The 13,446-nt window shown below is 37.9% G+C and overlaps 1 protein-coding gene across 2 annotated transcripts in view; it reads right to left on the bottom strand.

Moving 5' to 3' along the window:
• The window catches only part of LOC138139924 (uncharacterized), a 110,544-nt gene extending 97,098 nt beyond the window's left edge, over positions 1-13,446 (bottom strand). Inside the window, exon 1 of one of the 2 annotated variants that reach the window (XM_069060512.1) lies at positions 13,287-13,446. The gene's annotated coding sequence lies outside the window, so the exon portion shown is untranslated. The remainder of the gene's footprint in view (positions 1-13,286) is intronic. The other variant, XM_069060513.1, reaches the window with a different exon arrangement.

Here is a 13,446-nt window from a genome sequence, read left to right as displayed (position 1 = left end):
TGAAATCATTTTTAGCCGCTACGAAACTGTCACCATCTGTTAACTGAGGTTTATTGGGGACGGTTAAGCTATCATTAATCAATGAAAAATTGTTACAATGTTCATTTGAACGCAAAGTGCCATACACTGGTGTATAGCGGGTTGCCTCAAAATGAATAAAACAAAAATGACAAAAAGACTAACGTAATTATATTTAATCGAAAATGCCTCGTCGATGATTTGTTGGATATGGTTTTCCACTCTGACGGTTGGTATCGAGTTAATTATGTGATGAAATAATTCCGCATATAAATTAGTTTAAGTTATAGTCGCACCGAATTGACCAACTAAATAAAACAAGACGCATTAAGCTGTAAATTCGACAATCGATAATTCACAAGCGTGAATAATCGAGTTTTTAATGCAGGAATATTTAATTCGAAGGGATAATTTATAAATCGTAGATTGTAAAAATGGATTTGGTGTTTGACAGAACGCAAGTTGGTAGGACTGAATTTTGTGACAGACTGTCAGTGTTTGAAGTGCGTCCTAGAGCAGGCACGCGATATTATTTCATCACAGTTAATGGTGCTGTCAGATCATTAGACAAATAAAGCGTTATGTTTGCAGATATTTAAAGCGAAATTCTTCATTGTCATCCATCACAGTTTTGTGTTAAAATAAAACACTCGTGAGTTTCGCTTTTGAAACAATTTGCATTTTTCTGTGTCAGTCAGAATTTAGTAGAAGCTAAAATACGTCTTGATCTGTTTTCACATCGCCCGACAATGTTTTCGGCCGTCTTGACGATACCGAGAGCCTAAATGACGTTATAAAAATAATTAGGTCGGCTAATGAGAGCCGTTAATTAAGGCAGATTTTGTGAAGCATCGAAAACATAATTTTCATTTATTCATTTGGGTAATCTGTTCGACTGTACGAAATTAATTTACGATTTTTTTAAATTCATATCAACTAATTAGGTTTTTAATTGCGATGCGTTAATTTCTCAATTTATATGCAGACCTCTAAGGTTAAATGCTAATTCGGTAGGACAAAAGAAAACTTCGCCTAAATAAAAGTATTTTCAAATCGTAGATTTATTAAGACGCAGAAGTGTAAAGTCTTGGGGTGCATTTCACCAATTTAGCACGTTTGGTGGTTGGTTTAAAAAAATCGCTCACATTAAACTTGTTGCTAAATCGCACACTACAGCTAACGGCTACATTATTCGCTCCCATTTTATGCCCAATTGTACCGATTTTAGCAGAAAAATTGCCCTGCCGGCGCCCACAAGAATACAAAAAAACTCATTTGCAACAGAAATCACGTTTCTGCAGATGGCAGATAACTGACGAACAACAGGAAATTTTCAATAACCAGACCGAGACGGGGCCACTGCAACTTTCGAAATAATCCGGTAAATATTTTGGTTGTTGCAAAGACGACGAGGGAAGCATTTTGTGTTAAATTTTGAGGAGATGGGAAGTGTCTGTTCGAAAGTTGTGTTTTATTAATGCTTTAATGACAAATCCGGGCGACACCTGTGCTATAATATGTAGTTGGTGAAATTGGATTCTTATGTTGGCAATTATTTAAGAATGAATAGACGTCAGTCGTCTAAATGGATAAATTCCAAAATCACGCGAAAACTCTAAATGGTCGTTTTGTCGGAGCGAGGAAACGCGAATATCTTTAACATCGTCGCATGACAGTAGCGGAGGCGGCGTAACGCGATGTAGATGTATGATTAAATGGAATAGATAAAATAGGAAACAGTATGTTGGATTGGGATGAAATTCCCGCGACGTGAAAAATGTTACCTTGTCATTGTGAGTTGGTAACAATGCGCTGGAGTTGATTACCTTGGCAAGTCACTAAGAGTTGGAACGGTCGCAATAAAAAGGAAAACCATCAACGAATAAACGAGACAGATTAGACCCACAAACAGGATATCTAACAATATTTTTTCCACCCCAGACTAATCAAATTACTTTCAAGAGGCGCGTCTACAGTAGTGCCAACTCCTGAATAAAACCCGGAGAGAGCCCAGCTCGTCTATAAATTAGATTTGAAATTTTTTCTCGGTCTCGTAGAATGATTAAATCATTTGCGAGCTACCCCGTATGCAGACTATTAAAAATCGAGTCCAGTTGTTTCGTCTGGAGCGGCTTTAATTTTATGCGAACGGTAACGGCCCGATCCAATCGATATGTACAGATTTAAGTAACACTCTAACAAAATTGGGATAATTACTTAGACGCTAGAGCATTGCCGCGCCCTGAGGGTGGTAGATATTCGCCAACATCAAAGTCTAAGGGCTGCAAATCAGACCGACCGGAGCGTGAAGCGTGGAATTTGTAAAGTTACAATAATTGCTCACCACTTTCTTACGTGTATCGATGAAATATTCATCGACACACGTCGCTGCGCTTCCATCAGCGAGCCAATTACAAAATCAAGCGTGAATTTTGGTGGTCTCGTTAGCGACTAATGTCGCTAATCTGAGGACCAGACATGATTAAAAATATACTCAGGAATCAGCGAAGGAAACTGAAAAGCGACGGAAGCTGCATGGGGCACGGTGTGATTTTAATTCACTTTTTACAGAATGAAAGCTTTGCTGCACGTGAAACTTGGAGGATCTGAGAAGCCGTATATTTAAAAGAAAGGAATCTTTTTGCAAAAAAACCACTTAATCAAACTTTATATCTAAATGTAAAAGGGCTTACACGTCACTTATAATTGGATGAGCATTCTACACTCCGTCGAACCGAATTCCTAAATTAATTAATCCACCTCAGATATATTGTCAATTAATATAGCAAACAAAACAAAAAGAATTTTTAATTAAAGTGTAGTCACTAGAATTTCATAGATTAAACAGGTCTCGTCACGTCCATTTTGAACGCACCACTAGTTCTATAACGCGCCACGATGTAAACAAATAATCGTCGCGGTGCAATTCCAAATCTGGATTTTTGACGTTTCGCAATTAATAACAAAGCGACGCGAAATAAAACACAAAGGTGTTCGACGTATAATTATTTGGTCTTGAGTTTTATGCCATAGATTGAAATGTCAAGCATTGTCTGCATTCCAATTCTCAAGTTGTTTACACAGAGAGAATTGGAACGGCATCAGAGAGACCGATTAGAACTGCAAAATTGCCGACAAAAAGTAAACGGATTTCAAATATATTGACATAGAGCTGAAAAAATATCAACACAATTTCGTAAACGTATTTCGAGCAATAACGCCGATTGATCGAGTTTCATCGCAAAATAAAATTGTTAACCAGCGCATTTGTTCATTGTATTTCACGCCAGAGGGCAGACTCTTCGCGTCAACACCAAGACGTTTTGCCAACAACACGAAACTCTTTACGCATCATTTTCGCACTGAGTTTACACCATTTTTCTCATTATTAACTCGAATTAGTGCGGCGCAAAAATTTTACGTTATTCGGGGCCCGAACCAGACACGAAGTTCGCCATTTTGATTTGAATATTTTATACTTTTATTATTGCTACGGCGCTCTTACTTAAACTTTCTATTTACAAAGTTATTTGCGTTGCTTGATGCGTGATGTGGAGTCGTCACGAATTTCTAGATTTTCTAGACTTTCAGTGCTAACTGTTTCAACGGACTCTAAGTAAATTGTGTGCTTTTTTAAAGACCATAACACAAAAAGAATATTTCCGAGAAGACCCTCTGTTTACCCTGTCTGCAAATAAACGAAAAGAAAAATTATTTCGTGATTAACGGACTTTTATTAAAATAATCGAATCAAGTGAATTCTGCGTGAAACGTTATTAACGTCGGTCTTTGTCAGGATTGCATAATCGCCAATAAATATGCTGGTTCTGGAACCGATGCGTAATTACACGTCGCTGCAGTATATTTTGTATTGTTCGAAACCCCACTCACTTATTAATCTACAACCAACGTTCGATTTATTATACGTCAATTCTTTGTGATTTTTTTAAACTTAATTTTTATTACAACGCAATAAACAGAAAAATTAAAATGCTAACGAGAGCCACTCGAAAAAATCACCAACAGCTACGATTTTAAAACAGAAGCAGAAAGGTGGAAATAATTGCTGAAAAAAAAACTCGAACGTAAAATTTCTTTTAGGTAATAAATCAATGCATAATTCAAGAATGTTGTAAAAAAAATGTTCTAGATCTGGCTAATCAGTTTTTTCTAGTGCGTGGGCCTAGATGAAGTTTTTACATAGCGATTTTTATTTTTTTTAGGAGTTTCTTGCATGTCGCAGATGAGGGGTGAATATTTGCGGCGTTCGACACGAGTTTGGTGGGTGGAGGGTCTCGATTTAAACACGATAAGGTGGTGAAGTTATTGTATTTTGTAGTAACTGGTGCGGGCTCGTAACGTTTGGTATTAATTAGTGTCGAGAGATGTGTATTGAGAATGGTTAGAGAAGAAATAAAACGTAACGTGGCAATAATTAATTAGCAGATGACAGTAATTGTTATTTGGGTAACGAGTAGAGTTATGTCGTTGGTGGAGATAACTAAAATCCAAACGAGTAATTCTGCATTTTGCACTAAGACTCGCGTTTAATTAATGGAGACGAACAGATAGTGAGTGCATCATGTGCACCGCCGCCGGAGGTGTTATCTTTGGGTGTGAATAACTCAGCACGACACGTGCATTGAAGGTGACAATTCAAAAACTAGGCAAAGCTAAAGATGTGATATTTGCGTTATGAATCGCGATTCAGGCCTCGGAAATGCGTCGACAAATAATAAATTTGGTGTATTTACGGGCCGTTTGTGTTCGCTCATATCTATGATGTATCTTGGTTCATTATTCGAGCTTTCGGCTATTTATTTATGCAGGTTTTTTAATGAACACCTCTGTTGAATCATAACGGATATGGGGTAAAAGCATAACTGGAATCGTTTTAATTTTCTGTGTAAATTTCATTTTGCCTCAGCTATCCTGAACATAATTTGGTGGGTGCGGTTTTTACTTGGTTTTACTTGGATCATGATCGCTGCCCTTAATTAGGATTCACATTCTGATTAATTCATGACAGCCATCGCATATTCATAAAAGCCGGCTCTGCAATAAGAACCGTGTCACTAAACTAAAATTTGTTATCATTTGCTAGGCTGAAACGAAAATTTAATTAACCCCAAATACGTAGTCGACAACACGGTATTTCGGTATTACGTATCTTAGAATAATATTTGTTAGCGGGGCTCGCACCACCTTCTCGCTGCTAAATTATAGTCTGTGAATTTTTCAGCGGCATTAACTATTCAACATAGTATGAAACAATTATTACGCTGCACAATCTGCAACCCCTTCTTCACCCACCGCATTCCACTATCGCCGCTTCTCGCACCTTCTAAAATTCTGCTAACTTAGCCGAACCGACCCCGCCCGGACTCAGAACGCCCTCCTCGAATACGGAAAAGGTTGTTAACGGTAATTCGCGTTTTTTCAAATTTAACACATGTGTTTACCCACAGGGCCGAATATTAAGCGGCCAAAGTAAAATTCACCTAAATTATTTACAATTAAAACTGGAAACTTTCGCCAAATTTTGATTAAGCCCCTCAATGGGGAATATAAAAGGTAGCATAAGTTCCCGTAACACACAAAAATGTCATTTAAATTCACTCTGATACTACACAGCTCAACCATTAAAATTTCATAAATCATCTCACTGTACCCTGATTGTCTCCCACTTTACGAAAAAATTCAAATTCACAGCTACTACACAGACGCACTTTAGATCTCCACGATGGTACAACAAAACATGCACATATGTTAGTTTACAGTTTGGGCGCCACTGGAAAATTGGCAAAACTAGATGTTGACAATTTGCAATCAATGCCTGAACTAAGAACTCGACACTACTCAACAGTGTGTTTCCATTGAACATTAGAAATACGAACATACGAAATTCATTTTATTACGTTATTATTCATTCCTTTTCGTTTATTCAAACGAAATTACATGAAGGTGTGATGGTCCAGGTTCAAAGAAAACAATTTCTGTTGTTGACGTGTGTTCATATTTAAAAAAAAACATATATGTGTTAAAAACATTACTCGCAGGCAATAATGAATGTTTTTTGTATTTATGTGATTTATTTTAGCTTAATTCGTGTAATACGGATGAAATTTGTATGTGAAAGAGATTTTTTTAACATTTAGGATGTGAATATGTGTATTGTGTGTTGCCTGATTGTCGGTAATTAATAGTACGGGGTACAACAACTTTAGGTGGTGGCGCCACTAAAATCTTCTATAATTTGCTAAGGGAAATCACCTTATGAAATCTTTATCTCTTTATCAAACATTCAACGATGAGGGCGAAGAAAATTATGGCGCGTTTAAGCACACGATTTGCTCGAAAGAAAACAAAGTCGGCTTAATTAAATCGGAATTAGTCTGCGAGTACAAAAATGGGAGTCTAATCGTTAGTTTCGATAAATTAGCCGGCGATTTGTTCCCACCACGAGATGGAAATTAATAAAGCGACTCAATTAGGATGCTGTCTGCTCGGTTCAGATAAGAAAATTCGTCGAAGACAATTAAACACGGGACGGATCAGTTTGTGTATTAATACTTCGCACGGTGCGATAATTTATCGCTTCTTATTTAATCGGCCGGTGCACCTCGGGGTGGCCAGACCACGGTAACGACGTTTAGTCCAAGTTCTGCTCGGCAAACTTGTGAATTAGTATAGAATATATTTGCATTCAAGTTCGTCGGCAGTTTTTGTTCGGTCGTTGGTTTTGCACAGCGCTCGCTCGTGTATGAATTCCTTTAGGATCGACCAGTTGCTAGTCTTTTACCACGCACAGACCCGTCCAAAACTTCGACAAACACACATTGCAACCTACTTTATTTATTTTATGCTTCTGAACAACTTCTGCAATTAATTGGTCAACCGCAGCAGTTAGAAATTTCTGTGGCCTCTCGAAATGACGAGTCATCGATCAAATCAGACAATACATAAAACATTGATGTCAAGGTTAATTTTTCAAATGTTTTTAACTTACCATTAGATGGTATTTTCAATTTTCTCTGACAATTACATATATAACTTAGAAGGTTATTTATACGTGCGCATAGGGTTTTTGTTTGATGTGCAACTCGCCATATTTTTGAGATTTGGAAGCGTGGAAAAAATAACAGACAGGGGAAAAGCCTTGTCGGGTGGTAGTCAAGTGTGAAAAGGGGATTCCTACCGCCGCAGGTGATGTTCCTAATCTCAGTTGTAATAGTCATTGTGAGTTTATGGATCCAGATGGTGCTGCTTTAAACCACTTAAACGCGTCTTTACATCTCTTGGTGACTCTTTAGTGTGAATTTTAAAGGAAAATGTCATACAGATGTTGAAAGAGAGTTCAAGCCGCAAACACAATAGAACTCCTAGTTTTGACAGTGTTGCCGAAAAGCTGATGTTGGGGAATTGAGAATGCATCTGGAGTTGACAGTCATTTTTCAAAACAGGTATAGAAATTGGAAAAAAACTGAAGAATCTTGTCTTACAAGATCCTAAACCATCTAAAATACAAGCAGTGCACCTTGTTGAGGAATTTTATAACAGGTAAATGAAGGGATTTGAATTCACATTCGAAAAATACCAAATGAAGTTGCGTCCAATTTTCAAATCTTTTCAAATCAAAAAATTATCTAGAAAGGTTGGATGCTAAAAATTCGTTGAACTGAGATCAAAAAATTGTGCGCTGATAGATTGCACGTTTTTAAATTCTAGTTCCAAAACATAACGCAGTGAAAAATACTAAACTCTCCATCTCAATTGTTTCACGTTATGTAGAAAACCGTTGTAGCCTTGCGATTAATTAATTCCCCCACACTTGTCTCTGTGTCTGTCTTCTGTCAAAAAAACGTGCAATCTATCAGCGCGGAGTATAGTAGCAGAAACTACTATAGCGGACTTGTACTGTGTGTGTGGTTGCATAACATCTCAAAATGGTACAGTTAGTGATTGTTGATGGTAACTTAGATAAAATAAAGGCTTTAAGAGGATAAAAATTCTTCCAAGACCTACCGAGATTTAAAACTTATATTGTCCTGACATGTTTTAATCTCAAAATAAAAGTTTTAATTAATCTTCCAAGTTTTAGCACCCAAAAATATGGTACGTTGTATGTATAAAGTGATCAAAAAGAAAACAAAGCAGAGTAGGCGTTGCAAATCATTATCGGTTATGCAATGCATGGGCGTAGACAATTTGTGGTCTCAAACGCTACTTTAGACGTTGGAATAATAATTGTACATCTTGTGAAAATTTATAAAACAAAAAGAACAACATTTTACACTCGTAAAAATGACTTTATTGCCAAACGCGACGCCACAGGCAAGGAGATTTTTCGGTGAAATGTCAAACAAACGTCAGTTTTAAAGCAAAGGTGTTGATGTTAATCTTGAAAAAAAGTTTGCGGTCTCGGCAAAGTTTACGGACGTTTCCTGTAATTGTAAGCAACAATTATCCCAGAGTAAGCGGTAAAATGAGTTTTACCATTGAAGATAAAGCATATTATTAATAATTAATTAATAATAGATTTTTTGAAAGGTAGGCAACCAATAAAACGACTCTGTATATAGCAAGTATACATATGTGTACGATTAAGCTAAGACCGACGTTTCGATAAAACAAAAGATGAGGTAGGTAGAGGTCTTCCATTATGTCGTGAACCAAACCTGCGCGAAGGCGGAGTCAGCTAGGGATAAAGTGAATTCTAAAAACATCATCTTCGAAAATTCTCAAAATGAAAATGTTTCAATTAAAAATATTTCTAAATATCATAATTGTAATTTGATAAAGAAAGACTGATTTGTTCAAATTCAAGCCAAAAACACAACGAAAACGTAGGAAACACAACACCAGTACTACTCGAAAGCCAGACTGAGAATGAAAATATTTTTCTAATGTTTTTGGGTCGCCTAGTATTTAACGCAGCGAACAAATTTGGCCGTTCTGCGCTGGTTCACGAGATCATGGAAGACCTCTAGCACTCTTGATTTGTTTTCTTGTTGATCACTCTGTACTTCCGATAAAAGTTTGTTGATGACATCTACGTCGTAGCTCACAGGTATCTGGCAAATGGCGATTTAAGTTTCAACGGTCTTGACCATTCTGAGCATTCAAAAATAAAAAATCTATGACACTGAATTCCAGAATAATTTTTCTTTGCTTAATTTTATACGGAATGACCCCAGTATGACCTAAATAATTCAAAGATTTTTTGAAAAAATATCTTATTTGACTGTTACAGCTACTTACTTTTATAACTTCTGTTGGCCAAAAAATTCATATGATTGTTCTTAGTGAGCGTTCTAAATGAAACACGCCTTTCACTGTGGTTTGTTTTTTGGTACCTAAACGATTTTCTTTAGATGTAACATGTATTACAGTATATGTTTGTACCATAACTACCAATAAATTAGATTAACCGGATATGCTACGTTGTTCAACGCTGTTGTGTGATGGTGTATTGGTTATATTTATGTCGTCTTGTTTGTTTTAGGTGAAGCAAAGGGTTTCCACGTCCGATACATCGCAGTCATAGAGGAGGACTAGCATAATGGATTAACAACTTTAATTAATACATTACGGCTAAAATTTCACTTTACGTGTTTCAACAACGATGCTCTCATCGTAAGATGCAATAGATTAGACTAAACATACTACACTCGTGTTTAAAAGCGCAACCAACATTCCTTATTAACAAAATTTTTAATTGACAGTATCTCAGGTCATCTGAGATAAAATGAGTTTGTAACCAAAAAGAAAAGCAGCAACAAGAGATTTTCAAGATTAAAAAGTGATAAGCAGAGAAATGGGAGTTTTGGAATGCTGTAATCGCAATACATATATCTCTCGGGATGGAATTATCACGATGGCTGAAATTATTGGAGAAATATGTATATAGGATTTTGTGTAAAAACTGTCTTTCTGTGACATGTTTAAATTTGTAATCAGTTCACATCTCGAATTCATTTATTTGAATAAAATCCGGTCGTCACGGCGCAAGTACAAAGTTATTTCTGACGTTTCAAAAAGTGCATTAAAATTTAAAAATAATCTGGATTACGAGCGACGAAACATTTATGGCAGTTCTGGACATTTTTCCCCAAAACTCTACCGTGAAAAGCACTCCAGAGCGGATATTGTTATTTATTATAAAACATCGATGGATTGTTTTTCTTTGATTCGTGTGCACCACTGTGAATGTCTCGTGTACAATTTGAATTCATTATTTTTAAAATAGTTGAAAGAATTCTACAGTCGTCGTTGTGTCGAACGCGCCCAGAAGAAATGTTTTTGCGACGTTCTCGCGACCTTCCAGAAAAATCAAAATTTCTTATGGCTCGTTAGATTTGTTTCAGTGATATAAGGGACGGTGAGATAGATCGAATGAGCATATGTAACGAACATGTTTTATGATGGTAGCTTTTTCATAATAATGACTTTTACGACTTTATCCGTTTCGGAACTCCTTGAGCCGCCTTAATATGAATAATGGGATTTGAGAATAGTGCCATCAAAAAATATCATTTTCAATGTGTTGTAATACATTTTGGCAATCGAATTTTACCCCCTAAAGGGTTTAAGTCTGCGAAATTTATGCCCCACATATATGTAGCAACATTATTTATTCCGTAACACGGCAACACAACAACACTAAAATTCGGGCTACACGCCATAAATTATTTTCTCTCAAGAATTGACTTATAGATGAAACGTAAACCGTGCTAACGCCGCCGCTTTACGATACACGAAACTAGCCCCGCTAGTTACCTGGGGTTGCGCCAGTCGGGGGAAATTTTTCCGTCCCGATGGCGGCGCAAAACTGCGCGAATTTGTCAGGTAAAGGTCGCGCGTTATTGAATCAGCGAAAATACTTCGCGTAATGACTCAAAGTTAATCTGCTCTAAATAAAGAATGGTAATATAAAGACAGCGCTTTGTCTAATTTGCCTCATAAAGACTTAAAACAAAGTTAATTTAAACAGATCCTTCTAGATTTTCTTCTGCTAACTCGGTAAATACCCGCGAACAAAAATTAGCGAGCGCTTTGTCCCGACTCGTCGGGGGCGGAATCAAAATGTGGTTACGTGCCAATAAATAATCTTGTACGTATTGCATCGTCGGAATTGTTTACAGACGTACTCGGGGGTCGAGTCCAAATTGGAAATTTAATCGTGGGCCGACTCAGAACGGGTGAATTATTCGCATCTTCGGGGGTGGCAAAAAATACCCCTCGCATAATTCATAAACCGGGAGTGGGCACGGTGGAACAATGACTCATTAACACTCGACGAACGTGCGGGGTGGGACGATCCTTCAAATCATCCCTTTTCGTTTTTTGAGGCGTTTCAAAAATTCGCGGATCAAGTGGAAGAATATCGCCGGTCGTGTTTTATCGCCGCATCCCAGATAAAGAGATACAAAAATGGCAGCTTAATAAAATAAACGAGTAAAGTAGTCCGGACAATAACACCGCGAATAAAAATATGTGCTCGAGTAATGTCATCGTTATGCATTCCGAAAACATGAATTTAATAAACGTAAATTTAAGGCTAAACTAAGTTTGACAATCGCCAAACCCTCAACCACAATATGTGATTTACAACTTGTTTGCGTATTTCCCCCGTGCTCGAATTTAACATAGTAATGATGACAGGAGTTGCGACTTATAAATCTTTTTAATGAAAAAGGTAATTTTACGTACTCCCATGCGGACGAGAAGTAACTCTTTTTCGTACGCACTTTTTCGTATGCACTTTTTCGTACGCACTTTTTCGGACCCACTTTTCTGACCATGGACCGTGGCACCATTTGTTTAGTAAGTTAACAACGAAACCGACAAAACCGAGTAAACCGACTGAAAACAAATGGATATTTGACAGTTAAATTTAACTAAGGTATTTTATTTGCCCGAAAAAGTGTTGTATCGTTTATTTTTGGTGCTTATTTGGTGCATAATAAGAAAATGAGCGTGATGAAGAAATGTCTAATACAACAGCCAAAGTGATGTCTAACGTCTAATACACGCCGCCGGACATTGCGCAACAATTGCCCTGTGACCATAAATTATGTAAATAAGTAATTGTATTGCAAATAGTAAATTTCTCGTTTTGTTGGCAAGCTGATAAAAAATACTATAAAAAAAAGTAGATACAAAATAAATTTGCAATTTTTCCAAAGATGTCTTTTGCTTGTAGTTCGTGCGGTCGCCTAAAAAATATAATGTGAACCTTGGCCAAAAAGTAGGTACACAGACTCGTACAAAAGAGATGCACTTTTTGGCCTTGATACACGATGGTAGTTTATTTAACGAGTTCGTGTGTAAATTGGGCTTTTTTCGGCACGCATACCAAAAAAAGCCCAATTTACACACGAACGAGTTGAATACAACGTAAAAATAACTATGTATTTTAATTGGGGGTGCCGTTCAGGGACTTTTAAAATTTGTCGGAGATGCGGTAAGTAGGCAGGAAGTAGCGTCGGGTGATTCGGGGGCGGCGATCGACTCGCGCCTCGTTTTAAATTTATTTGGGAAAATATCGAAAAGGGGTGATTGTTCGAAAATATGTCGACATAACGGTGAGGAAATTGGCCGTAATCTTGGAGCGTTACCGCAGAATTACGGTTAATTACGGCCCTTGACAGATAAGGGCGAGATTGTCGATAGTGGGGCGGCGACGGGAGAGTGCATTTTGTGTGTGTATTTTTTTGTGGGGTTGTGCATAACGCGCAAACCATCAGAGGGGCATTAGCGTGGACATTAGGGGTAATCGCACCTCGGTTCGTATTTTGCGTTATTGTTGGTCGAAGTAAGCTGTTTTAAATTTGATGTATCTTGAATGGAAGTTCGCGTCTGGAGCAGAAGTTGTCGGGGAAGTTAGTCGGACAAAATTTATAGAATGTTTTCATCGTCCGGTTGCGCTATGAAAGAACTAGGAAGTAATTGAATTCCGGGTGAAAACATCGATTTTGGAGTTGGTCCGCATGTAAGTTGGCAAAAGTAAACAAATCCGCTTCTGGTGCGTTATTAGTGCCGGACATATTTCAGGCGACGTCAAAAACTGGTGTAAATGACAAAGGAGAGGCGAAATGTTTTTGTAGTAATGGCATTTGGCAAAATGCCGCGTGTCGGTCGTAAGTTGAAAGTTGCAGAACCGCAGGACGGACGGGAAAACAACACCGGCTCCGGTCAAAATTCGTCCGGATTTGGTAATTTTCGGGAAAAAAGGGTCCGTGGAGCCGCCGCCGGCCGAGACTTACCCAAAACGATCGACCGTCGGGGGATGTTTACCGTGAGTTGGGGCACTGGAAACGTGACATCGAAGGCCGGCGAGTTGTGGGCCCCGCCGCGCGCGATTTTCAACAGAAACTGACTCACCCGACGGTCTTGTCGACGTCGTCGGTGGCGCAAGCGCCGCGA

Source organism: Tenebrio molitor, chromosome X (genome assembly GCF_963966145.1).
Source record: "Tenebrio molitor chromosome X, icTenMoli1.1, whole genome shotgun sequence".
Taxonomy (NCBI): domain Eukaryota; kingdom Metazoa; phylum Arthropoda; class Insecta; order Coleoptera; family Tenebrionidae; genus Tenebrio; species Tenebrio molitor.
Note: the sequence above shows the minus strand (reverse complement) of the source record. Positions and strands in the feature narration are given on the sequence as shown.